At 47.0% G+C, this 26,438-nt stretch overlaps 2 long non-coding RNA genes across 3 annotated transcripts in view; both read left to right on the top strand.

Annotated features, from left to right (window-relative positions):
• The window catches only part of LOC149431223 (uncharacterized), a 404,708-nt gene that overhangs the window by 189,199 nt on the left and 189,071 nt on the right, over positions 1 to 26,438 (top strand). The window lies entirely within an intron of this gene.
• On the top strand, positions 14,509 to 24,438 carry LOC149431225 (uncharacterized). Its single transcript, XR_016309349.1, has 2 exons — positions 14,509 to 15,729; positions 23,367 to 24,438. It is a non-coding gene; the product is annotated as an uncharacterized LOC149431225 (long non-coding RNA).

Here is a 26,438-nt window from a genome sequence, read left to right as displayed (position 1 = left end):
CACACAGGCGGCCAATCACCGGCGAGGGGGCGGAGCCGAGCGGCCTGGCGAAAATCGAGTGCAGGAGCAGCAGGTAAGTGTTCAGTGTAGAGGTGCTGCTGCAACCACATATGCTGGCTTCAGCAGCACCATACTGCAATAGGGGTCAGCAAGTGTAATTGGTGTCAGTGGGAGGAATAGTGCCCCATCATTGGTGTCACTGATACCAATGATGGAGCACTATTCCTCCCACTGACACCAATGATGGGGCACTATTCCTCCCACTGACACCAACGATGGGGCACTATTCCTCCCCCCCCACTAACACCAACGATGGGGCACTATTCCCCCCTCTCACTGACACCAATGATGGGGCACTATTCCACCCCCCACTGACACCAATGATGGGGCACTATTCCACCCCCCACTGACACCAATGATGGGGCACTATTCCACCCCCCACTGACACCAATGATGGGGCACTATTCCACCCCCCACTGACACCAATGTTGGGACACTATTCCTCCCACTGACACCAATGATGGGGCACTATTCCCCCCACTGATACTAATGATGGGGCACTATTCCTGCCCCTGATACCAATGATGGGGCACTATTCCTGCCACTGACACCAATGATGGGGCACTATTCCTTCCACTGATACCAATGATGGGGCACCTATTCCCCCCACTGATACTAATGATGGGGCACTATTCCTGCCACTGATACCAATGATGGGGCACTATTCCTTCCACTGATACCAATGATGGGGCACCTATTCCCCCCACTGATACTAATGATGGGGCACTATTCCTGCCACTGATACCAATGATGGGGCACTATTCCTGCCACTGATACCAATGATGGGGCACTATTACTGCCACTGATACCAATGATGGGGCACCTATTCCCCCCACTGATACCAATGATGGGGCACTATTCCTCCCACTGATACCAATGATGGGGCACTATTCCTGCCACTGATACCAATGATGGGGCACCTATTCCTTCCACTGATACTAATGATGGGGCACTATTCCTGCCACTAATACCAATGATGGGGCACCTATTCCCCCCACTAATACCAATGATGGGGCACTATTCCTGCCACTAATACCAATGATGGGGCACTATTCCTGCCACTAATACCAATGATGGGGCACTATTCCTCCCACTGACACCGATGATGGGGTACTATTCTTCCCACTGGTGTGCATTGGAAGAGGGGTAGTCTTATACGGCGAGTATAGCCCAAACACTACATTTTAGCAGGAAAAGTAGGGGGTCGTCTTGTACGCCCAGTCGTCTTATACGCCGGCAAATACGGTAGTTATTAATTGAGGTGGTTAAAATGCCTGTATAGCTTGTTCGCTGGATTTGGTGTGGGGGGGACACCTTTAACCCTTTCACTGCCAGGTCTGTGGATGGGGGCGTCTGTATATCTGACAAGTATACCAGTATGGCCGGGAAAGACTGTAATGCAATGCGATCTGGACTGGATTCCATTAAGTGGAGCACAGGGGAAATATCAGATGTTTCATGAAAGAGTATGTGTCACCAGAAAAATCACCACATTAGGGGACGTTTTGTCCACTGTGAAAAAAAAAAAGTGAAAAAAAAAGTTTTCAATTGTAAAAAATGTAAATTGACACCCAAGCATCCCCCCCCCACATGCAAAGTCAGGGGTGCCTACGCATAAAACGTTGATTGTGCTACACGTTACGTATCCCGGTGCACGCCGGGAGTGAGAGCAATCATTCTAACACCAGACTCTGACGAATGCGGCGTCAGACCCCTGACCTCCTCACCAAACTCAAGACCGAAGGACTAGCCAATCTAAAACCGTGATGTCACGTGCGTAACAATGCCAAGCCCAGCTGCACTCTGCACAACAATTTTCCAGCTAATTGGACCACAATCTGTGTACTGGCAGCCTGGGAGCGATTGTTACTGGGTCAAGTTAATTACGCAGTTAACCCTTCACACTGCCACCACCTCCTTTTTGTACAGAGAATGAGGAAACTCGATGATATCAGCTATAACACTATAATGGTTGAGATAATCGTCTGTATAACACGGTCACCGCAGGCCGGTTATACAGAGGGTCAAACAGAGTAGAGGCAGGAATTTGTAAATTGCAATAAAGAGCTATAGAAACAGTTCAACGCTTTCAGAAGGAAAGATTTATTACTAAAAGGTCAAAAGGGTGCAATAAAAATATTTACAGAAAAAAGATGTAACTAATATATATACATAAATATACAGAGAACAACAGCACAGCAAAGGGATAACAGAGAGAAGTTAGAGGGTTAAAGTACTTGCCAAAGTCCTGGGTTAGCAGATCAAGTTTCAGAGCGAAAGGGCATGGGTCTCCCCAGGTGGTTCTGATGTTAAAAGGGAGAATTCTTCAACTTCCTTTCTTAGGCTTGACAGCCCATTTTGTAGTTCCCTAGCAGGGGGTGTCTCTGAAGTCAAGGACCAATACCTCGTTTAAGGAGGGAAGGTCTGGGCGTAGACCTAAACTAGAGCCAAAATCTCTTATAGTTCATATTTTGGCTCATAACTTTCTCTATGCAGAAGTGACATTCCACCCGCGGGTAAACTATTATGCAGACACATCTGAGGAGTGGGTAGATATGAAATAGATATTTGAAGGGTTCCAGAGATGTAGTTTTCTGCTTTCCTAGGTATTCCAGTCAGGGAGTGTGACCTATCAAACTGTTTGTCTCCTCTGAAGATATGTCTGGTTTTTATGTAGGTCAGGTCCATAAATATTGGGACATCGACACAATTCTAACATTTTTGGCTCTATACACCACCACAATGGATTTGAAATGAAACGAACAAGAGGTGCTTTAACTGCAGACTGTCAGCTTTATTTGAGGGTATTTACATCCAAATCAGGTGAACGGTGTAGGAATTACAACAGTTTGCATTGTCTTGGAAATTCGTTTTCAACAAATTTTTCCTTACCGTGAGTAGCTCTTTTGAGATGTGGGGAAAAATGGAGCTCCCGTGACCCAGGAATAATCAGATGATACTCTCAGGTTGGAGGTTGAATTCACTCTGTCTCTGGCTCTAACCCCAGACTCTTGTTTTATTAAAAGCACACACATGCCCCCCCCCACACGGGGGGTCAGGTCAATCCCCTCCCACAGAACAATGTATAGGGGGTGTCCATACACGAGAATGTCCATCCTGCTTGGAGTGTAGTGTTTCCTCTTATCTATACTGAAAACCAGTTAAACCAGTCCTCCCCTCCCCCATAAGCTCTCTGGAGAGCAAGCTTCCCATCCTTTACATGCTCTCAGCTCCTAGTAGTATGTTCACTCTCTGTACAAGCATCCCCTAGATTAAACCGTGTCAGTCTGTATCTGAATGGGCCCGATACGATCTTTATTAAAACACATCCATCCAGATACAGTTCAGGTCGGTAGTGGCTTGTAAGATATACATGAGCCTACACGCGGAGTTCGCACTGCCCGGCGCCTGGCCATACGAAGTCCATGTGGTACTATGCTGCTGATATGTGGATACAGGCCCGCGGCATTGGCATCGAATGCCGTGGTGGCATACACGCCAGTCTATAAGCGCAGATCTGCCATCTCATCCATTACCGAGCTGAGTACTGTAATATATACATTGCAAATGCGCATGGCCTAATTGCAGCCTTCAGAGCTTTAATTAAGCCACACAAGAGACATATGAATAACATTAATATATGACACATTTAAAGTTCAACCTGTAATACAAAATTTCCATGACAGCACATGTGCCTCCCACTTGTTAAGGGACCAAAAGTAATGGGACAGAATAATAATTCTAAATCAAACTTTCACTTTTTAATACTTGGTTACAAATCCTTTGCAGTCAATTACAGCCTGAAGTCTGGAACGCATAGACATCACCAGACGCTGGGTTTCATCCCTGATGATGCACTGACAGGCCTCTACTGCAACTGTCTTCAGTTCCTGCTTGTTATTGGGGCATTTTCCCTTCAGTTTTGTCTTCAGCAAGTGAAATGCATGCTCAATCGGATTCAGGTCAGGTGATTGACTTGGCCATTGCATAACATTCCACTTCTTTCCCTTAAAAAACTCTTTGGCTGCTTTTGCAGTATGCTTTGGGTCATTGTCCATCTGCACTATGAAGCGGCGTCCAATGAGTTCTGAAGCATTTGGCTGAATATGAGCAGATAATATTGCCCGAAACACTTCAGAATTCATCCTGCTGCTTTTGTCAGCAGTCACATCATCAATAAATACAAGAGAACCAGTTCCATTGGCAGCCATACATGCCCACGCCATGACACTACCACCACCATGCTTCACTGATGAGGTGGTATGCTTAGGATCATGAGCAGTTCCTTTCCTTCTCCATACTCTTGTTTGGCTTTTAAAGCATCACCTATAGAAAATATAGGGTACTAAAGTTGGTCGCCATTTCATGGCCACACGCAAATTTAAGGTTTAACACATTGGGTATCTGTGAGGTGTAACCTTATCTTTTATATTTTACAAAAATTAAATTGGGTAATTTTATTCCGCTTGTGTGTCCTAAAATTTACTTTTTTTGTATTTTTTATTAATATTATAATCCATGATTTATATAGCACCAACAGTTTGCTCAGCGCTTTACAATATAAAGGGAGACAATACAGCAACAATACAGTTCAATACAAGAGGGTTAGGAGGACCTTACAATCTAAGAGGGAGGGACTGGTGGTACAGAAGGTAATAACTGTGGGGGATGAACTGATAGGAGAAATAGAAGATTTGGTTGTTAGATTCCTTAAAGAGAGGTTTTCGGAGATCGCGTAAAAGTGGGCAGAGTAGGCCATAGTCGGAAAGATTGGGGTAGAGAGTGGCAGAGGATGGGGGAGGCTCTGGAGAAGTCCTGGAGACAAGCATAGGAGGAGGAGACAAGGGAGCTAGAGGACAGAAGGTTGTGGGTGGAGCAGAGAAGACGTTTTGGGTGATATTTGGAGACAAGATTGGTGATGTAATTGGGGGCAGAGTTAGAAATGGCCTTATTTGTTATTGTTAATGTTTTGAATTTTATCCGTTGGGCAATGGGAGGCCAGTGGAGGGATTGGCAGAGAGGGATGGCAGACATGGAACAGTTGGCAAGGTGAATGAGTCTGGCAGCAACATTCATCATAGACTGAAGAGGGGATAGCTTGTGATGAGGTAGGCCAGTGAGGAGGGAGTTACAATAGTCAAAGCGAGAGATAACAAGGGAGTGAATAAGTTGCTTAGTGGTTTTGGTGGCTAAAAACGGGCGTATTTTGGAGATGTTGCGGAGGTGAAGTCTACAAGATTTGGACAGTGACTGGATTTGGGGCTGAAAGGACAGATGGGAGTCCAGGATTACACCTAGTACCCTGGCATGAGGGGAGGGACTGATGGTTGTATAATTGATCTTGATGGAGAAGTGGCGAGGAGGAGACAGAGTTATAGGTAACACTGAAGGAGTGCTGCGATAGGTAGAAGGAGAACCATTAAAGTCTCGGAGGCCAAGGGAGTGGAGTTTTTTGAGGAGGAGGGGATGGTCAATAGTATCAAAAGCCGCAGAGAGGTCAAGAGTATGGAGTAGTGGCCATTGGTTTTAGTAGTTAGTAAATCATTAGTGAGTTTTAGTAGGGCAGTTTCAGTGGAGTGGAGTGGAGTGAGCGAAAGCCAGACTCTTAAGGGTCAAGAAGGTTGTTGTCAGTGAGGTAGGAGCTTAGAGGTAAACGGGAGCAGGGAGATGGGTCTTAAGTTGTTCAGGTTGGTGGGGTCCAGTGAGGGCTTTTTAAGTACGGTAGTGATCTGTGCATGCTTAGAGGGGAGAGGAAGGTGTCAGTAGAGAGGGAGAGATTGAAGATGTGAGTGAGGGAACATAGAATAGAAGAAGAAGGTGATCGTAGTAGTTGCGAGGGGACAGGATCCAGAAGGCAGGTGGTGAGATGGGCTTCTGAGAAAACTTTAGTGACCTCTTCGGTAGTAGCCAGGTTAAAGGAGAAAAGTGTTGAGGGAGGTTTAGCATAAGGTATGCTAAGTGGGATAGATGTCTGTGCAGTGGAGATGACCTCACACATTGCATCAATCTTGATTTTGAAATGATTGGCAATCTCGTAAGCAGTGAGTTACTGGGTGGAGATGGAGAAAGTAGAGACATGGGGAGGGGGGCAGTGTCAGTGACATGGTGGGGGCGGGCAAAGTGTCAGTGACATGGTGGGGGCAGGGCAGTGATAGTAACATTGAGTAGAACAGTCCTCCCCAAAGTCACTATCACTGCCCCCCCCCCCCATATCACCATTCTCCCCAGGTCACTTACACTATCCCCCCCCCCCAAAGAAAAAAATCACTGCCCCCCCCCCGATGTCACTGACACTGTCCGAAGTCGCTGCAGATAATTTGGCATGTAACAGCCCCGACGACCACTCAGCATGTAAGGGGTTAATAATTCTGTTTCCCCGGCCAATCCTGTGTCCTGCTGCCGACCATTCGGCATGTAAAGTGTTAATTTAACTCAGGTACATGTTCGGCTGCAGTAGTTCGGTGATCGGCTTGTCGTGCCTTATATACCGGGGATTCAGGGGATACGGACTTTCATGGGATACTCATCTTGCCCCTACACCTTTCTCATTTCTCTCTCCTTTCTCAGTCTGGGACCCCCTGGCTCTCTCTGTCACAGAAAACCCCCAGGTCCATGCTGAGACATGTAGTCCCCCGTCTCCCCCTTCACACACTCCCGTCTCAGCCGCAGCCAAGAACTTCACCATATCCTCCTAACCTGCTCTGACAGGACTTCCAGAAATAGGAGAAGCCAATCTCAGAGACAGAGCGTGGCAGGGGCGGAGTCCAAGCTAAGGCAACGCCCACATATGTCACCCATGGCACGCACTAAAAATCTCTAAGTTTATGGCAAAGTTTGCTGGAAAGGATATATAGCAGTGTGCAGAGGGTTGTTCCTGGATCTTCCCATGTCTGTGTGGAGCACAAAGGTGCCATTTTACAAATGTGACAACGGTTGCACTGTAGGCCCTAGTGGAGCTCTGACAGAGTCCTCTTTGGGCTACTTGTTGGGATTTCTTGAAGGTGAAAGTCAAGCTTTCGCCTGTAGCCTCTAGAGGTTCTCTAAAGGTTGGATGTTTCTCTGGATAATCTGTTGTAGAGAGGAGGAGAGCTTGGTACCAAAGCCAATGTCTGAGACAGGGAACCAGCTCAGCACCAGTGTCCTAGACAGTAGCGTCCGAGGCCCTGAAATAGGGGATAAACTCCTCGCTAATGTTGGAGGCTCTACAAGACAAGTGTGAGAGGCCCTGAAACAGGGGATAAACTCCACTCTGATGTCGGAGGCTCCGCAGAGACACAGGAGTGCAAAGCCCTGAATATGGGGTACGAGCCTAGTATCTGGTCCAGATTAATGGCAAACTGACCGGCCATGAGCTGCAGCCAAAGAGCGCGGGATGCCCTAGTGAAGCATGCTTCTCACATCCTCTAGAGCTTTGAAGGTCAGTAGCCAGGTTTTAACCTAGCAGCTCTCCCCCCACTTTGTGTCTTTTTGCCCCATGTTGGCATTGTGTCCACAGTAGCATTTGCTTTTGGTAGAGTAGGGTTTGGCCAGAAAGGTTTAGTTTGACGCAGTTGGCCAGCTTAAACATGTATTGCAATATGTGTGAACTAAAAATCTCAATGTTTATGGCAAAGTTTGCTGGAAAGGATATATAGCAGTGTGCAGAGGGTTGTTCCTGGATCTTCCCATGTCTGTGTGGAGCACAAAGGTGCCATTTTACAAATGTGACAACGGTTGCACTGTAGGCCCTAGTGGAGCTCTGACAGAGTCCTCTTTGGGCTACTTGTTGGGATTTCTTGAAGGTGAAAGTCAAGCTTTCGCCTGTAGCCTCTAGAGGTTCTCTAAAGGTTGGATGTTTCTCTGGATAATCTGTTGTAGAGAGGAGGAGAGCTTGGTACCAAAGCCAATGTCTGAGACAGGGAACCAGCTCAGCACCAGTGTCCTAGACAGTAGCGTCCTAGGCCCTGAAATAGGGGATGAACTCCTCGCTAATGTTGGAGGCTCTACAAGACAAGTATGAGAGGCCCTGAAACAGGGGATAAACTCCACTCTGATGTCGGAGGCTCCGCAGAGACACAGGAGTGCAAAGCCCTGAATATGGGGTACGAGCCTAGTATCTGGTCCAGATTAATGGCAAACTGAGCGGCCATGAGCTGCAGCCAAAGAGCGCGGGATGCCCTAGTGAAGCATGCTTCTCACATCCTCTAGAGCTTTGAAGGTCAGTAGGCAGGTTTTAACCTAGCAGCTCTCCCCCCACTTTGTGTCTTTTTGCCCCATGTTGGCATTGTGTCCACAGTAGCATTTGCTTTTGGTAGAGTAGGGTTTGGCCAGAAAGGTTTAGTTTGACGCAGTTGGCCAGCTTAAACATGTATTGCAATATGTGTGAACTAAAAATCTCAATGTTTATGGCAAAGTTTGCTGGAAAGGATATATAGCAGTGTGCAGAGGGTTGTTCCTGGATCTTCCCATGTCTGTGTGGAGCACAAAGGTGCCATTTTACAAATGTGACAACGGTTGCACTGTAGGCCCTAGTGGAGCTCTGACAGAGTCCTCTTTGGCCTACTTGTTGGGATTTCTTGAAGGTGAAAGTCAAGCTTTCGCCTGTAGCCTCTAGAGGTTCTCTAAAGGTTGGATGTTTCTCTGGATAATCTGTTGTAGAGAGGAGGAGAGCTTGGTACCAAAGCCAATGTCTGAGACAGGGAACCAGCTCAGCACCAGTGACCTAGACAGTAGCGTCCGAGGCCCTGAAATAGGGGATAAACTCCTCGCTAATGTTGGAGGCTCTACAAGACAAGTGTGAGAGGCCCTGAAACAGGGGATAAACTCCACTCTGATGTCGGAGGCTCCGCAGAGACACAGGAGTGCAAAGCCCTGAATATGGGGTACGAGCCTAGTATCTGGTCCAGATTAATGGCAAACTGACCGGCCATGAGCTGCAGCCAAAGAGCGCGGGATGCCCTAGTGAAGCATGCTTCTCACATCCTCTAGAGCTTTGAAGGTCAGTAGCCAGGTTTTAACCTAGCAGCTCTCCCCCCACTTTGTGTCTTTTTGCCCCATGTTGGCATTGTGTCCACAGTAGCATTTGCTTTTGGTAGAGTAGGGTTTGGCCAGAAAGGTTTAGTTTGACGCAGTTGGCCAGCTTAAACATGTATTGCAATATGTGTGAACTAAAAATCTCAATGTTTATGGCAAAGTTTGCTGGAAAGGATATATAGCAGTGTGCAGAGGGTTGTTCCTGGATCTTCCCATGTCTGTGTGGAGCACAAAGGTGCCATTTTACAAATGTGACAACGGTTGCACTGTAGGCCCTAGTGGAGCTCTGACAGAGTCCTCTTTGGGCTACTTGTTGGGATTTCTTGAAGGTGAAAGTCAAGCTTTCGCCTGTAGCCTCTAGAGGTTCTCTAAAGGTTGGATGTTTCTCTGGATAATCTGTTGTAGAGAGGAGGAGAGCTTGGTACCAAAGCCAATGTCTGAGACAGGGAACCAGCTCAGCACCAGTGTCCTAGACAGTAGCGTCCTAGGCCCTGAAATAGGGGATGAACTCCTCGCTAATGTTGGAGGCTCTACAAGACAAGTGTGAGAGGCCCTGAAACGGGATAAACTCCACTCTGATGTCGGAGGCTCCGCAGAGACACAGGAGTGCAAAGCCCTGAATATGGGGTACGAGCCTAGTATCTGGTCCAGATTAATGGCAAACTGACCGGCCATGAGCTGCAGCCAAAGAGCGCGGGATGCCCTAGTGAAGCATGCTTCTCACATCCTCTAGAGCTTTGAAGGTCAGTAGCCAGGTTTTAACCTAGCAGCTCTCCCCCCACTTTGTGTCTTTTTGCCCCATGTTGGCATTGTGTCCACAGTAGCATTTGCTTTTGGTAGAGTAGGGTTTGGCCAGAAAGGTTTAGTTTGACGCAGTTGGCCAGCTTAAACATGTATTGCAATATGTGTGAACTAAAAATCTCAATGTTTATGGCAAAGTTTGCTGGAAAGGATATATAGCAGTGTGCAGAGGGTTGTTCCTGGATCTTCCCATGTCTGTGTGGAGCACAAAGGTACCATTTTACAAATGTGACAACGGTTGCACTGTAGGCCCTAGTGGAGCTCTGACAGAGTCCTCTTTGGGCTACTTGTTGGGATTTCTTGAAGGTGAAAGTCAAGCTTTCGCCTGTAGCCTCTAGAGGTTCTCTAAAGGTTGGATGTTTCTCTGGATAATCTGTTGTAGAGAGGAGGAGAGCTTGGTACCAAAGCCAATGTCTGAGACAGGGAACCAGCTCAGCACCAGTGTCCTAGACAGTAGCGTCCTAGGCCCTGAAATAGGGGATGAACTCCTCGCTAATGTTGGAGGCTCTACAAGACAAGTGTGAGAGGCCCTGAAACAGGGGATAAACTCCACTCTGATGTCGGAGGCTCCGCAGAGACACAGGAGTGCAAAGCCCTGAATATGGGGTACGAGCCTAGTATCTGGTCCAGATTAATGGCAAACTGACCGGCCATGAGCTGCAGCCAAAGAGCGCGGGACACCTCCAGCACTGTGGCAGGGGGGACACCTCCAATACTCGGACAGTGGGGACACCTCCAGCACTGGGGCAGGGGGGGCACCTCCAATACTCGGACAGTGGGGACACCTCCAGCACTGGGTCAGTGGGGACACCTCCAGCACTGGGGCAGGGGGGACACCTCCAATACTCGGACAGTGGGGACACCTCCAGCACTGGAGTAGAGGGGACACCTCCAATACTCGGACAGTGGGGACACCTCCAGCACTGGGGCAGGGGGGACACCTCCAATACTCGTTCAGTGGGGACACCTCCAGCACTGGGGCAGGGGGGACACCTCCAGCACTGGGGCAGGGGGCACACCTCCAGCACTGGGGCAGGGGAACACCTCCAATACTCGGACAGTGGGGACACCTCCAGCACTGGGGCAGGGGGGACACCTCCAATACTCGGATAGTGGGGAAATCTCCAGCACTGTGGCAGGGGGGGCACCTGACACCTCCATCATGGGGAATACCTCCAGCACAGGGGCAGGGGGGACACCTCCAATACTCGGAAAGTGGGGACATCTCCAGCACTGGGGCAGGGGTGGCACCTGACACCTCCAGCAGGGGGGATACCTCCAGCACTGGGGCTGGGGGGGGCACCTTTAATACCAGGGGCCACTCCAGTACTGGGGGGGGCAGCGGCCACCTCCAATGCTGCAAAAGGGGTGGACACTGCCAAATCCAGGACAGAGGGGATACCTTCAATATGGGGAAAGAGGGGACACCTTCAAAACTGGGAAGGGGGGGGGGGGGACATGGAACATCTGACAGCTCTAATACCAGGACACATCCAATTCCAGGGGCCACCTCTCCAGTACACCAGGATGGGGGGGACACTTGACACCTTCACAACCAGGACAGGGGGCAGATCCCCTCCAGTACACGGGGGCGATATTGGACACCTGAGATAATAGGACAAGGATAACATCTCCAATACCAGGGTGGAGGGGGACCTGACGTCTCTTAATACTGCAATGGTGGGGAGGTGGAGGAACATTCAACACCAGGGAGACAACACTTCCAGTACTGTGATGGAGGGGACACCTCCAATACTGGGGCAGGGTAGAAAAGTGATAACTCTAATACCAGGGGGATACCACCATTATTGGGACGGGGGCATCTGATACATCCAGTAATGGAATGGGGGAGGGGGCGGCATTTTAAATATCACAGAGACACTGCCATTTCTTGGGTGGGAGGTTCCCCACCAATACCTGGATGGGGGAAGGTGGTACACCACCAATACCAGGAACTCTCTAACACCAGGGAGACACCTCCAGTACTAGGATGGAGGGGACACCTAACACTAGGGGCACACTTCTAATACTAGGATCCCTCCCAACACCAGGGAGACACCTCCAATACAAGGACAAATGGGACACTGCCAACACCAGGACAAGGGGTAGGGACACCTGACACCTCCAGTACCTGGATACGGGGTAATATCTGACACCTCCAATACAAAGGGGACCCCTATAGGACTGCTACTAATGATTGTTTTCATAATCGATTAGTTGGCCAATTATTGCTTTGATTAATCAGATAAAAAAAAAACCTTGACAAAAGTGTGGTGTATAATTTAGTTAGTATGTAAAGTTTAAAATAGACAATTTCTTGGATATCAATATGCAGTGGTAAATATAAATAACCAGCTATGTGGTTAAGGAACAAGATATCTTATCCACTCTGAGAATGACAGAAGAGACTTATATACTATTAGAGGTTGAATCTGGTACATATCAGACTCCATTTTTATTTAACCACTTCAAGTCCGGACACTTTTGCCCCCTTCCTGTCCAGGCCAATTTTCAGCTTTCAGCGCTATCATATTTTGAATGACAATTGCGTGGTCATGCAACACTGTACCCATATGAATGTTTTTTAGCATTTTTTTGAGACCAATAAAGCTTTATTTTGGTGGTATTTATTCACCACTTGGATTTTTTTTGTTTTGCTATGTAAATGAAAAAGTCCAAAAATTTTGAGTGTTTTTCTTATAAAATTTTTCAAATAAATATTTCATCATAAATCTTGGCCAAAATTTATTTTGTTATCTTTTTAGTAAAAAAAAAGCCAAATTAGTTTATAACCAAAAATTATCATTTTAAAATTTTTTTTACATTTTTTTATTTTTTTTTTTTGCATACTGTCACTCTAGCAGTACAGTGTCACCATGGTGACACTGTACTACTTGTGGGGGATGATTTTTTATTTTTTTGTTTACATTGATTGCTTTTATACCCATAAAGGCTGTAAAAGCAATCATTTCTCCGTCTCTCTGACTACATTCTTGCATCCATTGAGAACTACTGTGTGAGCTGTGATTGGTCCCAGCTTGTCACATGGTACAAGGCTGTTCACAACAGCCTTGTACCATGTGATCTCTGTGATCATTCACAGATTTCACACGTAGTAAGCAATGATGTCAGAAGTGACATCTTACTTACTCCTAGATTGTTAGCTCCGTGGAGCAGTGCCCTCGAACCCCTCGTGTATTGTATTGTTACTGTACCCCACTATAATGTACAGCGCTGAGCAAACTCTTAGCGCTATATAAATACTGTATAGTAATAATACTTTGCATGTGATCACTGATTGGCCAAGCAGTGATCACATGATCGGGACCTCGCACAGAGGTTCCGTATGACGATCGGTGTTTCACTGTGTCCGGAGGACACAGCGGGCACCGGATCGTGGTGCTGTGCTATCCCAGGGAGCGCGCAAAAGCAGGGGGCGGGGAGGCCGTTTATAACCGGCCACTCGACCTTGCACTACCACAGTCCTGCCATTTATATACAACAGTGATCCTTAGTAGTGCCTGCTGAGCTCAATGTGGTGAAATTCCTGCTGCAGCATGTGTACTTCCCTGACTGCTGCGCTCCCAGCTTAAGGGGGAACAGTTGAGGGGTTGTAAAAATTTGACTCAACCGTAGCATTCCCCAACCCCCCCAGTGTAAATACACCATTACCACACCAGTGCAGCCAGTCAGTGTCCCTGAACATCGCTATGTCACATCTGCCCCAGTGTTGACGTAAGGTTTTGTTCACAAGGGGCTTATCGATGCATACCTTGTGCAAGGGCCATGTTTACCTGCACAGGTGCTCTGTGCATCCCATGCAGGCAGTCACATTGATTATTGGGACACAACAGCTGCATGGACACAGCCGCTTTTCCCAATCCAACATCAGTGCAGGTGCATGTCCCCGAAATCACTGTCTGCATTTGGGGCTGTACACCTGCAAGGATGTCAAACTGGGAGCAGGTGTTCTGTGCATCCCCATGCAGGCAGTCCTATTCGTTTGGGCGTTTCTGCTGTCCTTGTGCTCCAGGGCCTACATAAATGAGAGAGGTAGTGAGGAAATGAGATGCCTAATTTACACCCTTATAAAGCTTGAAGGTTCTACTTTGATTTTGGGCCCCCCCCCCATGTGGGTAAGTTGTGAAAACGTCTCATGCATGTGCTATCCCCATACTAAGGAGGAGAAGCAGAATGTGTTGAGGTGTAATTGTAAGTGTGCCCATGCTGCTTATGTGAAAAAACTTTTTAAAATGACAACTTGGGGAAATGGTTTTTTTTTCTTTCATTTTCTGAACAATTACAACTTCAAAAATGTTACTATGCCTCTTACTAAATACCTTGGACTGTCTGATTTAAAATGAAAAAAAGGGTAATTTGGGGGGTATTTGTACTGTCCTAGCATTTTAGGGCCTCAAGAAATGAGTTGGGCAGTCAGTACATCAGAATTGATCATTTTATGGATATACAGTATATACCATAGTTTGTATGTAGTAGAATGTATTTTGGCCCACATTTATGAAGAAATATTCTTGGCAAAACTTTACAGACAGGAAATGAAGAAATGGCAAAAAACTTTTTTCCATTTTATATAGCGCAAAAAACAAAACAAAAAAAACAGTTGTGACTTAATACCACCAAAAGAAAGCTCTATCTGTCTCACAGATTGATATAAATTTCATATGGGTACAGTGTTGCATGACTGAGTAATTGTCATTCAAAGTACGACAGCGCTGAAATCTGAAAAATGGCCTGGGCAGGAAGGGGGTGAAACAGTCTGGTGTTCAAGCAGATAAAAAGTGTAACGTTTTGTATCTATAGTTGCTGCACTAAGCAAGAAAACTGTAAGATATAGAAACACAATTTATTTCCTACTGTAGCAAACCACTGGGCTGATTATTTTAAGTGACTTCTTATTTCTTTGCAGTTTTTTGGGAATATGGCTGCTAATCCTGAAAACGCTCAATTCTTGCCTTTACTAGAAACCTTGGAAGACACATCTACCTCACATACAGAACAGACAGATGCTTATCTTGCAATTGCAAAGTGAGTACAATTGCATTTTGGAGCTAGAAACATTCCAGATTGTTGCGGTGCAGAATATTGCAGTGGATGCAGGAATTGATTTACTAAGGAATACCTAGCCAATAAATGTTAGTGAACAAGGGGAGCTGTTTTCACTCAATACCAACTTTTCTAGTTGAACAGCCTATTCTTAAAGTGCATCTAAGCCACAAAAAAATGAATATATTGCAGCTTTCTAGTCCTTAGATGTGGCTGCACTAGTTTTCTTCCTTTATTTTTTCCCTGATGATCCTCCAGTAACAAAACTGCCGTAGGATGACAATGCCTACTCTTCCTTTTGTATCAGCAGAAACAAGACAGGACTACAGAATGCTGTCCTTCTCTTATTGTACATACCGGAGGGGAGTGCTTCTGTACACCTTAGAGATAATAGTTAGCAGAGTGCACAGTAAGTTATCAGCTCACGAGATTTCTAACAAGATCAACAGGTATTTTTTGCACTTATCAAGCAGATATAACAAAACCCTTTCAGGCTGAATTCACACTAGAGCGGACAGCTGCCAGAGTGCTTTACCTCTTTGGCAAGCAAATTCAGCTAAAACAACCCCATGGTGTATAATCTTCCATTCTGATCTTTAGAACTATTTAGTGGTGAATATTCCTTCAAGTAGAACATTATATTCCACAATAAAATATTTAGGGTAATGTATATCAGTTTGTGTGTAATAATTTGACATTTGTCCTCTTTGTAGCCGTCTTAGTGGAGAAGATGGGAAAGTTTTCAATGTCTTGGTTGGAAAGCAGTTCTCTCGTCTCTTTGAAGTTTTTAAGGTGAGAAGGATAAAAGTCTTACCTTTTGTGTATGATTTATCTTAACATAAAATGTGTGATTATTGGGGATGAGCGATTAAAGCTGATCTCCAGGTTTTAGTGAACTTTGAATAGTTTGGACCAAGCTAGTCCAAATGTACTGTTTACATCATTAACAGATGCAGCACCTCTATAAACTGTATGTAGCATCAGCTACATATGCGTTGCTGTGTTCAGGCTATGGGACTATGAATGAATACAAAGGTTCCTCAGGCTGAGGTGGAGACTGTGAGGGCACCCAACCGCCTGTGAATGGCTGAGCAGCACTCAGTCCAATTTGACAGCTGCTGGAACACAGTGCTGTATGTGGCTGAGACGACATACCTGTTTATACAGCGCTCACATCCACTTCATCTGTTAAGTGAAGTAAATTTGTTTATGCCAGCTTGGTCCAAATGACTTAAGTTCACTGAAATCTGCAGTTTGATTTGAATTCACCTATAGTTGACACCCATACATTTTTGCGGAAAATCTCTCATGCAAGAATAGGGATCGTACTTGAGATTAGTAGTCATAGGTCTAATTTCTGGCTAACTGCATTCATAGTACATTTTAAGGTCTTAACAGGCGTAGGGTAACATGCATGCATCAGCAATCATTGGAAAATAGACATCTAAATGTCTGACCAGCATTTGTGCTGCCTTAATGTAATCTAGTGCTTCACCTTGCAAATAAGCCCTATAATTGAAGTAAGAAACTACATTTCCCAGCATGCAATGCAGCATTTCTGCATAGTGGGTGTGTCTCATGGGCGTGTCCTTGTTTTTGTGAGCAAACTGTCTACATGTGATCTGCTCTGATGGGCAGGGATTGGAGTGCAGAGAGGGTCTGTTGTCGTGACATACGACACTGTCGTGTTCTCAGGGTATTCTGGGGAAGCAGAAGTGTAGTCATTGCACTCAAATCCTGAAAAAAAAACAACAGGTTTTAATAGTACATCGGGTAAAATAAGTATTGAAAACGTCACCGTTTTTCTAGGTAAATATATATCTAAAGGTGCTATTGACATAAAATTTTCCTGAGTCATCTTCTAGGACAGCTTCACTTGAGAGATAGGGCTCCTCCCAGGAAACACCCGCTCCACCTTTTCCCCTTTATAAGTATCCTCTCTCCCAGTGGGCCCTCAGTATTAGTGTTTCCTCCGGCCAGGACGGAGCTACGCCCGGTTTGTTATTTTTTCCCCGGCTGCCTGGCGAGGTACAGAGGGCCCCTGGCTGAGGCCCCCCCTTCCTCCTTTCTCTAAGGATGGCAGGGACCTTGTGGGGGGGTTTTCATCCAGGCTCATCCTATGGACAGACCCTTCGGGGTGGGGGTGACAGACCCCGGATGGTCCCAGCGGGGCTCTCCAGGGGGGTAGAGCCCGCTCCGCCGACCTGGGCAGTGGTGCCTTTCCCTGGGGGGGCTGAGGTAAGTCCTACCTGTTCCAGGATCCCGGCAGCATGGCCAGGGGGTGAGGCTGTCGGGGTCAGGATGCCGCAAACACGTCACTTCCGGGCACGGGACGGCGTCACTTCCGGCGCAGGAAGCATGGAGCAGCGGCCGCCATGTTGGAAATGGGCGGCGGACCGCGGAACGAGCCCACACCATGGCCGCTTCTCCACCTGCGGCCGTGAGAGGAAGGTCGGCGCGCAGGGATCCCAGGGAGGGGGCGGAGCCCGCCAAACCCTGAAAAATCGCCGCACTGAGGAGGAGTTCGCGGCAGGATGGAGGCAGATCTGTCTGGGCCGGGGGAATCCTGCGGCAAGGTATTTGGCCGCCACTCACCCCCTCCCCCTTCCCCCCCTCCCCCCTCTGGGACCCTTGGGCACCCCCACACTCATCTCCCCCCCCCCCCCCACTGCTGACTTTTTAGGGTGTTGGGGGAGTGCACGGGGGGCAATCCCTGGGGGGGGAGCCTCCGCGGTTGATGAATACCTATGTCTTCTTGTCCCCAGATGGGCCCACAGGAGGAGGATAGAGGGGAAAGAGAAGCTCCTTGCGAGCTGAAAAAGAAATGCGCCACTTGCAGAAAGAGGCTGGCGAGTTCCTGACGGAAGCAACTCTGCCAAGACTGCATAGATAAGCTTATCAAAAAGGAGTCTGGGTCCCTCTTTAAGGATTTCTTACAGAACATGATGCAAGATATGTCCAAGACTTTTCAGAGCTTTAGGGAGCAGAAGCAGGGACCGGCCCAGGACGAGCCCCAACCGGGCACTTCAGGCAATGCCCAGGGGGGGAAAAAGAGGAAGGACCAGGTAACTGTCGCAAGGGGAGCCGAACCATTGAGTACTTCAGACTCGGAGGAAGACGAGGTCGAGGATCATGACCCAAAAGCACAAAGATTCCTTTTTCAGGCAGAAGACACGGAGGGCCTTCTGAAAGTGATCTACGAGACTCTGGATCTGGAGGAGGAACAGCAGGACCCCTCTCTCCATGACCAGCTGTACGCAGGGCTACAAAGAGCAGCCGCACATTCCCAGTGCACTCTGCCCTATGGTCCACTATCAGGAGGGAATGGGAAGAGCCGGAGAAAAAGGCTTTCTTTCCCAAGAACCTTAAGAGGCGATTCCCGTTCAAGGAAGAAGACGCTTCCGTGTGGGAAATCTGCCCGAAGCCAGATGCCCCCCTTTCTAGAATCTCGAAAGCGATGGACCTGTCCTTCGAGGACAGCGGGTCCCTGAATGACCCAATGGATGGACTGGAAAGCGGATACATTCCTGAGGAGAGCATGGGAAGCATCCGCGGTGAATTTCAAGCCAGCAGTTGCGACGACGTGTGTCTCCAGAACTTTGGATGTATGGTTGGGGCAGCTCCGCTCGCACCTGGAACAAGGCACCCCGGCGGAGGAAATCCTGAAGTCGCTGCCTGTACTGGAAAAAGCGGTGGCTTTTATTGCAGACGCATCAGCAGAAACTATCAGATTCTTAGCTAGATCAACGGCCCTCATAAATTCCGCGAGAAGAGCTATCTAGCTAAAGTCTTTGCAGGGGGACCTTGCCTCTAAGTCCAAACTCTGCGGTCTGCCCTTCGAGGGAAAACTCCTCTTCGGGCCGGAACTAACTTCGGTCCTGGAAAGGTCGGCCGATAAAAAAAAAGAAGAGCTTTCCAGTCCCCAGCAGGCAAGTAGGACGAAAGGGGTTTCTCCTCAACAGGCAGTACACGATGATTTCAAAGCCAGCGCACAGGCTGGGGCGCAAGGAGGGGCAGGAACGAGTCAAGGGGAAGGGGAGGTTTCCTCTTCAACCCCAACCAGAATAGACCCAAGACCCAGCCCAAGTGACTGGAGAAGCCAGGTGGGAGGAAGGCTGGGGCACTTCCACACACAATGGCTGAAGATCACCCAGAACACTTACATTCTAGAGGCCGTTCGCAGAGGTTACAAAATAGAGTTTTTAAGGCCCCCCCCTCAAAGATTCTTCGCAACACCCCTGCCAAGGGACAGGGAGAAGGCAGATGCATTGGTGGACCTCCTGGAAGGGATGCTCAGGCAGAATGTGATTTGCCAGCTGGAGGAGGAAGAGAAGGGAAGTGGGTTCTTCTCCCATTTCTTCCTAAGGAAGAAGTCGTCCGGTACCTACAGGATGATACTAAATCTGAAGAAGGTAAACAAGTTCGTGAGACCCAAGAAGTTCTGCATGGAGACCTTATACACGGTAAAAGAACTCTTGTCGCCAGGAGCATTCATGGCCTCAATAGATTTGAAAGATGCATATCTGCACGTCCCGATAAGGGAGGAATCGAGGAAGTTCCTGAGGTTTGCGCTGGAAGGCGCAAAAAGAACGATTCTGTTTCAGTTCAATGCACTCCCCTTTGGCCTGTCATCAGCTCCAAGGATATTTACCAAGATCCTGGCGGAACCCCTAAGAGTCTTGAGGCTGGAAGGAATAAATATCATCCCCTACTTGGACGACCTGCTTCTATTTTCAGATACAGAAAGAGGCCTGAGGTCCCATGTCGAACGCACAATATCTTTTCTAGAGAGCTTGGGGTGGTTGATGAACGAGGAAAAATCACAGCTAGTACCCTCCAGGAGGATCACGTACTTGGGGTACATCCTGGACTCCGCAAATGCTTGCTCATACCTGACAACGGAAAAAGCTCTCAAACTGCAGCAAGACACGAGAGCCTTCCAAAGGATGTCGACCTGCACAGTAAGGACCACAATGAAGCTAGTCGGGAGCATGACAGCCGCAATGCCAGGGGTGCAATGGGCACAGCTCCACTCCAGGGTACTACAGAATCACACCCTCTCCCACTGAGATGGCAGCCAAGCAGGTCTGAATTCCAGGATCTGCCTCACGCACAAGGTGAGGGAATCACTAAGGTGGTGGGGGAACATCCACACCTTGGAGGCGGGAAGGAAATGGAAGCAAGCCAGCCCAGTGAGGATCACCACGGATGCAAGCATGACCAGGTGGGTTGCTCATATGGGAGACTGCCTAGCCCAGGGCAGATGGGATGCAGAAAATTCAAGGAAATCATCGAACTACAAGGAGCTGTCGGCAATCTTCAAAGCTCTTACGGCTTTTCAGGAGAGGATAGAGGGGAGAGAAGTCCAGATTCTATCCAACAACACAACGGCAGTAGCATACTTGAACAGGCAGGGGGGCACGAGGTCCCCGAGGCTGATGGAATTGGCAGGAACCCTCCTGACCTGTGCAGAGAGGAACCTAGAGTCCATCACTGCGGTGCATCTAAAAGGGAATCTGAACCAGTTGGCGGACCAGTTGAGTCAGAAAGAGGTCACCCAGACAGAATGGTGCCTCAGCTGTCCAGCATTCAATCAAATATGCGCCAGATGGGGCACCCCCTCTACGGATCTCTTCGCCAACAGCCAAAATGTGAAGCTGGAGAGATACTTCTGCCTGCAGAAGGACCCCAGGAGTGCAGGGATAGACGCGCTAGCCCAGCATTGGGAAGGAAACCTCCTCTATGCCTTTCCTCCGTTCAGATTATTACCAAAGGTGGTACAGAAGATCCAGTCTTCTCAAGCCACGGTCATCCTGATTGCACCATTTTGGCCCAAAAGATCATGGTTCTCCCGGCTGAGGGAACTAAGCTTAACAGACCCATGGATGATACACCTTCACACGATTTACTTGCCCAAGGGGGAGTGCTACATCCTCACTCAGAAAGGCTGTCCCTAGCAGCGTGGCTTCTGAACGGGACAGGCTAGTGAAGAAGGGACTGTCTGAAAGAGTGGTCGCCAACATCTTGGACGGAAGGAAGAAATCAACAAACGCCATATATGATAAAGTCTGGAAGAAATTTTCCGCCTGGAAGGACAGGAACGAGGAACCCGGGCTCCCATCTTGCATACAATGCTTGAATTCCTCCAAGCCGGGGCGGATAAGAACCTGGCCGCTAATACCCTTAAAGTGCAGGTAGCGGCTTTGTCAAGCTTTCTGGAGTTGAGGTTGGCGGCAGACCCGTTGATAATCAGGTTCCTGAGGGCTATCTCCAGGCGCCGAGCCCCGTCCACATCGAAGTACCCCACATGGGACCTGGGCACGGTCCTGAAGAGCGTGCCTCCCCCGGACAGATCTGCAGAGCCGCAACGTGGTCCAGTTTCGCCAACTTTGCTAAGCACTACAGATTGGATCTGATTGGCAGCAATGACCAGGCGTTCGGCAGGAAGGTCCTACAAGCAAGGGGCCCACCCTAATGTATGTATTTCTATTCAACTCCTCTCAAGTGAAGCTGTCCTAGAAGATGACACGGGAAAACGCAGTTATTTACCTGTTAACTGTATTTCCAGGAATCTTCTAGGACAGCATAACTCCCTCCCGATTGCTGTGTGATTATGTACTGATGTCTAGGTATGTTATGAACCTGTGATGGGTTGTCTCTATTACCGTTTTTTATTTTATGCTTTCTCCTAGGCCTTCGGTCATATTCTTATACTGAGGGCCCACTGGGAGAGAGGATACTTATAAAGGGGAAAAGGTGGAGCGGGTGTTTCCTGGGAGGAGCCCTATCTCTCAAGTGAAGCTGTCCTAGAAGATTCCTGGAAATACAGTTAACAGGTAAATAACTGCATTTTCACCACATGTCAGTAATAATCCGTGCATACAAAAAAAAATAAATACTTCATCCAAAATCCTTGTTGGTAATGACAGCTTCAAGATGCCTCCTATATGGAGAAACTAGTCGCATTGCATTGCTCACGTGTGATTTTTGGCCCATTCTTCCACACAAACGGTCTTCTAATCTTGAAGGTTCTGTGGGCCTCTTCTGTGAACTCTGATCTTTAGTTCTTTCCATAGATTTCCATAGGACTGTGTGTGTAAATCGCACACGTTCCCGCAGCCGCACAAAAAGTGTGTTGCTTTAAGGAAAGTGGTGTCAAAGCACCATGTGATTTCTGTGCGTCCATGTTTTTAAAAAAGATTGCAGGAAACGCAGCTGTGCCCTTGCAAACGTGACACGCAGAACTGCGAAGTTGTGGAACCTACGCTTAATGATTAAGCTGCTTTTTAAGACCCGTGAGCTGTACTTAAAGCTATGGGGCTTTAAATTATTAATCTGCTAATTTTTCTTGCTTTTTAAAATTGAATTTAAAGATTGCCTCAATTAAAATAAAAAAAAAAGCAGTCCAGGTTATAGGCCATTTTATCTATTCTGTTCTCAGTTTAATTCTGTCTGATCCAGGCTGCGTAATTCCATGAATTCTGAGCCTGCAACATTGCAGCAGATTGCTGCGATTTTAGTTCCACCATTCCTCCCAAGCTCTTTCCATTCCTGTATTTTCCAGTTTAGGCACGTACTGTATGGCAGTGCTGTGCAAGTACCATTGATACTACTGTATATTACAATTGAGACTCTAAAAAGGTGACCACCGATAGTTGTAAAGCTTTCCACACACATTACAATCTTATTGTAGGGTCTGGGGTTTGATGGAACATTGTAGACTGAAATATCCTGAGGAGCTGACCAGGGGTCTTTCGTTTCCACTGAAAAAGAGAGGGAGGTGGGAGAGCCCTTATCGTGTACTAAATTCAGAAACAAGGGTAAAACGGTTCCACAATAAAAAGAAAAAGGTCAAAATGGACTTGCAGCTGTTGACTGGTCACCCAGCAAGGGGGGTGGGGGACATGCAGCATTCCTAGTGCACAGTGTGGACACGGTCTATGCCTCGGGCATTCCCGTTCTGTGGGGGTTCTCAGGTGGGTGAACGCATTGATAGGAAGAGCCAGCACATAAAAGGCTCTCGGTAGTTCGATTGGCTGAGGTGTCCGATGCGGTAGTTCATAATAATAATAAAAAAAATGTATTTGGTGAAATAAAGTAATTGGATGTTCTACTAAAACAGACGACTCCTGCCTATCCTTTGATTTGCAGAGACACCCAATGTGGTTGTTCAAACTACTGATGGGCATTTTTTGCACTGACTTTCTGCCAATATCTTATTGTAGTCTTCTTTTGGATCTACCAATTATGTAATGCAAGGGCTTGATTGAATACAAACTGACTGGAAAGTTTAGGAAGGTTCTCCTATTATGTTTTGATGTATTGCAGTCAGATTGTAACATGTATGGTGACCCCTAGAGTATTGGCGTATTTCATGAGTTTTTTTTTTTCCGTTACTTCACCATAACTAATCCTTGCTTGCTTTACAGACCTGCCTGAAGCATCTGCCACAGCACCTGTGGAATCTGCAGCCACCCTAGACCTTGCTGCACAGATTAGTACACTTTCTTTGTTGGTGACTACAGAGGAGCTTTGAAAATATTCTGGAAGCCAGCTTTTTGAAATGCAGGAAAAACTTGGGACGATATCGAACAGCATTCTTCGGCATCTGCAGTCACGATGGAGTTCACCACCTCACGACAGCTCTGTTTAGTTCAGCTCCACGTGTCCTGTGAAATTGCCATTTATCAGGACGCTTTTACTTCCTTCTGATGAAGCATTTTTAATACAAAGACTGCCTACATTTTGTAAGAGATCCATCATGTTTTGTTCCTCTTTGAGTTGTACCACTCTATACACTGCTTCAACTAGATGTTATAACATATTGATTCATTATTGTAGGTTTAAGACAAAGAATGAAAGTGTTATTTAAAACAAGTTCTTTATTGTATAGAGCAGTTCCAGGACAGAATGCTGATATTTCTATATCCCTGGTAGCTCTGTGATTGGTCACCCTTTGGGAGAGGATTATCTGGACGTGAAAGAAAAGATATTAATTTGCATGCCCAAAGCAACCAGCCAGATGTCACCTGAAGTTTTCAAGGTTCAAAGGTGAAACTTGTGGGCAGTATGTTAATTTGTTTCTTCCCTTCAGTTTTATGAAATTGTAGTGTACAATGCTATTTCTAAATGTTCACCTTGGTATTCTGCTTCTGTACCTAATATTGTAAATTTACTTTGGTGACATGTTTTCTTGTGGACTGGAAAGAGTATTTTTGGTAGCTTTTTGCTTCTGAAAGCTTTATTCGATACAAGTCTCAGAATACCACAGTATGCTAATTTTCATGTTGCCTTTGTTGTACTGATACACTTTGTCCTTTTTTTTTTTTTTTTGTAAATTCTGTAAATAGCCTCACTGAAGGTTACTAGTTTTGATAGTAATCCTCTCTGTACATATAATTTAAACAGTTGGTTCCAGCAGAATTCTTAATATTCACTTGCTGCATGTGTTCCTTTTTAGATCTAAAATGTAAAATGAAAACTATTAAAGTACTTTCTCAAGTTTGCAGTAATAGTTTTTTCCTTATGAACTGTTATGCATTTGTGGTATTTGTAAATGGGTGGCTTTGGAACTGCATTTTTTTTAATTGAACAATGCTGTATACAGATTCCATGTGAATGGGAACTGTGGATATCAATGGGAAAAAAAACTTTTATATAAAAATACAAATCAACCTGAAGTCTTTATAATAACAGACCAACAGAGAGGCTCAAAACCTGGCCAAATTAGACTTTAACCACTTGATCTCCAGAAGGTTTTAACCCCTTCATGATCATGGCACTTTTTTGCTTTTCAGAACTGCAGCTTTAACTAGCAATTTCTTGGTCATGCAACACTGTACACAAATGAAATGTATATAATTTCCCCCCCCCCCCCCGGTTGTCTTCCAGGACAGACCTTGAACGATTGAGCTCCTTCAACCAGGACAGGAAACACATTGCTTCAAGCTTCTTAAGATGGTCCTACAGGAACATGGCCATTTTGTGTTTACTCTGTCTGGAAAAAGCATGTTGACTAGAAGAACTGCTTTTTAAGCAGCAAGCCATGTCTCAAGGGCTGCCCAGGAAACGTGCCCTCACCTGCAGTTCTTTACTTTTTGGCCTCAAGTCCCCTCTGCATCGGTGTAGGAATGTACCCGCTTCTACCTCTTTCCAGTGCCAGTGAAGGAGCTGGTTAGAATGGCATCCATCCTTGGCGCGTTTAGGTCAGTCAGGGCTGAGGGAGTGCCTTCCTGGAGGCCGGATGTGACGCAGCTAGCCTGGAAGATGCTGGGTGTCATGATTCTGGGGGATGTGATGTCCTCTCTGCACCAGAGGCTTCTGGTTTCGGCCTCAGAGGCGCAAGAGAAAGGGCAGGGCTGATGCTTATTGCTGGACGCCGACAGCATGGGCCAAAGGGTGCTGGGCGCTAAAGAATGCAGGGGACATCATGGAGGCTTCCTCCTAGGCTCCTGCTATAAAACAGGTAGAAAAGCAGGCTATATACAGTATATTACCAAAAGTATTGGGACACCTGCCTTTACACGCACACTGGCATCCCAGTCTTAGTCCGTAGGGTTCAGTACTGAGTTGGCCCACCCTTTGCAGCTATAATGGCTTCAACTCTTCTGGGAAGGCTATCCACAAGGTTTAGGAGTGTCTATGGGAAGGTTTGACCATTCTTCCAGAAGTGCATTTGTGAGGTCAGACACTGATGTCAGACGAGAAGGCCTGGCTTGCAGTCTTCGATCTAATTCATCCCAAAGGTGTTCTATCAGGTTGAAATCAGGACTCTGTGCAGGCCAGAGAGATTCCTCCACCCCCAACTCGCTCATCCATATTTTTATGGATCTTGCTTTGTGAACTGGTACACAGTCAGGTTGGAACATGAAGGAGCCATCCCCAAACTGTTCCCACAAAGTTGGGAGCATAGAATTGTCCAAAATGTCTTGGTTTGCTGATGCCTTAAGAGTTCCTTTCACTGGAACTAAAGCCAAGCTCAACCCCTGAAAACCACCACACCATAATCCCCCCTCCACCAAACTTTACACTTGGCATAATGCAGTCAAGCAAGTACTGTTCTCCTGGCAACTGCTAAACCGGGACACGTCCATCGAATTTTCAGATAGAGACGGTGATAAGTCCTCCATAGAACATGTGTCTACTGCTCTAAAGTCTGGTGGCAGCATGCTGTACACCACTGCATCCGATGCTTTGCATTGCACTTGGTGATGTAAGGCTTGGATGCAGCTACATGGCCATGGAAGCCAATTCCATGAAGCTCAATATGCACTGTTGCTGTGCTAATCTGAAGGCCACGTGAAGTTTGGAGGTCTTTTGCTATCGACTCTGCAGACAGTTGGCAACTTCTGTACACTGTACGCTTCAGCTTGCACTGACCCCGCGCTATCATTTTACCTGGCCTACCACTTGGCTGAGTTGCTGTTCCCACTTGCTTCCACTTTATCATAATACCACTCACAGTTGACCATGGAATATTCAATAACAAGGAAATTTCACGG

The sequence above is a fragment of the Staurois parvus genome, unplaced genomic scaffold, assembly GCF_062004578.1.
Source record: "Staurois parvus isolate SC_StPar_1 unplaced genomic scaffold, SC_StPar_1.0 ptg002337l, whole genome shotgun sequence".
NCBI lineage: Eukaryota > Metazoa > Chordata > Amphibia > Anura > Ranidae > Staurois > Staurois parvus.
This window is presented reverse-complemented; position numbering and strand designations above follow the sequence as displayed.